Raw genomic sequence first — 2,715 nt, forward strand, 5'->3', positions numbered from 1 at the left:
CTACCATCTGCATGTTTCACTGAAGATTCTTCAGACTAGGAAACATTTTTACATTCTTCATCTGTACGGTTTCTATGATCTCATTGTAATTCAATTGAATTTTTATTTGTATAGAGCTTTTTATCAATGGACATTTCCACATGGTAGCTTCACAGATGTATTAAAAAATTTAGAATAGAAATGATATCTGACATTTAAATTCATATTTATCCTTAATGAGCAAGGTGCTGAGGAAAAACTCCCTGAGAGGATATGAGAAAGTGATCTCGTGTCCAGATTCCTGATCTCGACTGTCTATAACACTTCCTTTATGAGCCAGTCTGGCAACGTCCTCTTAGTACAACTACCTCTTTCTGATGGTGCATGTACTACTTTATGCTAAGAATATACCATATCAGTATTTGATATTTTGTATTTTTGCTTGCATTTAGAAATCTGATAGAGATATTTCCTGAAAAGGGGGACACGGTGGCTTAGTGGTTAACATGTTCGCCTCACACCTCCAGGGATGGGGGTTCGATTCCCACCTCCGCCTTGTGTGTGTGTGTGGAGTTTGCATGTTCTCCCCGTGCCTCGGGGGTTTCCTCCCGGTACTCCGGTTTCCTCCCCCGGTCCAAAGACATGCATGGTAGGTTGATTGGCATCTCTGGAAAATTGTCTGTAGTGTGTGAGTGTGTGAGTGAATGAGAGTGTGTGTGTATGTGCCCTGCGATGGGTTGGCACTCCGTCCAGGGTGTATCCTGCCTTGATGCCCGATGACACCACAGGCTCCCCGAGAAGTTTGGATAAGCGGTAGGAAATGAATGAATGAATGAATATTTCCTGAAAATATATCTTCATAGATTATAGATCTATACAGAATCGAGTACACTTTTCTTCACACCTTCCCAGGTTCATAGTAATTCTATGACTTGGAAGTGTCAGCTACTACCCTTTTGGAGGATATAATTAGGCTAAATGTGAAAGGCATTAATCATCCACTAATGTTAATGAGTGATATTTTATGATTTATATCTCTTACTGCATCATGTTTCAGACAAATCAGACTTTTCCGGTCTCGTAACTGTTTTGTCAGTATGACCTTTTAATAAAGCTCGCATTATGTTCTGATAGAAAGAGACGTATTGACTGAAATATTGATTTAGGGAGAAAAAAAAATGCTACCTAGGGACGCATTTGTAATCCCTGTTCAGAGCACAGACAGCTTAAATTCTTGTATTTATAACAATAACGCTGGACCTAGTGCTCATCGATTGTATCGTGATGTAGCAATAGCTGTCAGGAGACACAAACCCGTTGTCGTCAACTTGACGTTCCTCTAACACCGAAACAATACACAGCTCATAAATAGCATCATCAGAGGAGGTGACATTAACACGTTAGTTGGAAGACACAAGTCATCATTTGCTTTTTAACTCTTTAAACTCTCAGGCCCAGTCTAACATACTACAGAATAAATAATTCAGTTCAGTTTTGTGCATTTTAACAATGAACGTTGTCACAAAGCAGGATTCCAGGAATATCTAAAATTAGAATGAAATTAAATTTGTCCTTAATGAACAAGTCAGAGGTGGTGGTGATGAGGAACAACTCCCTTAGGTGATATGAGGAAGAAACCTTGAGAGGAACCAGATTCAGGTTGAAAACAAACACACAAAAAAAACAGACGGTAATTATAAATAACTTCCCTTCTATAACTGTCAAAAAGTTTTCTTTAAGTTGTTCTGTGTTGGATTTATTCTTCACTGATGAGGTAGGATTCTGATTTTTGAGGACTATCTACAATACGAAAAAAATAAGACTATCTACAATGGAATTATACAGTATTGTTGATTCTGTAATGTCGCTTAAAAAAGGGGCCGTTAATTGTGCTACGCTAATTAGTTCTCTCAGGTAGATCATTCAGTTCCATTCGACTCAATACAATTTTATTTGTATATTTTAACAATGGATATTGTCTCAAAGCAGCTTTCCAACAATGACAATGTTCAAAATTTGAATTAGAGATAAAAACATATCACTAATCATCAAGACGGAGTTGAGGAAAAACTCCCTGAGAGGATATGAGGTAGAAACCTCATCTGGGCGACACCTGAGAGTGTGATTATAAATTATTTCCCTTCTTCATCTGTATATTATAGTTAAGAGGAACTGTATAACCAGGAGCTTTTGAAAAGTATGAGCCTCAGCATAGTTTCTGAATTCATTATAAATTTAGCATAAACTCCTTCCTGCCAAAGCCATCAAATGTTCAGTCTTCATTAAAGTGGGCAGATATATTAGAAGGTGTTTCCAGCTCCATATTTTTTTGATTGGATTGGACTTTTAGATTGGATCTAGACTTACATCTTTCTGAAGCACTTAAAAACTAACTAAAAAAAACATCTCTGTTTCTCACTCACTCACTCACTCACTCATTTCCTACCGCTTATCCGAACTACTCGGGTCACGGGGAGCCTGTGCCTATCTCAGGCGTCTTTGGGCATCAAGGCAGGATACACCCTGAACGGAGTGCCAACCCATCACAGGGCACACACACTCACATTCACTCACACATTCACACACTATGGACAATTTTCCAGAGATGCCAATCAACCTACTATGCATGTCTTTGGACCGGGGAGGAAACCGGAGTACCTGGAGGAAACCCCCGAGGCACGGGGAGAACATGCAAACTCTACACACACAAGGTGGAGGCGGGATTCGAACCCCCAA

Source organism: Tachysurus fulvidraco, chromosome 3 (genome assembly GCF_022655615.1).
Source record: "Tachysurus fulvidraco isolate hzauxx_2018 chromosome 3, HZAU_PFXX_2.0, whole genome shotgun sequence".
Lineage (NCBI taxonomy): Eukaryota > Metazoa > Chordata > Actinopteri > Siluriformes > Bagridae > Tachysurus > Tachysurus fulvidraco.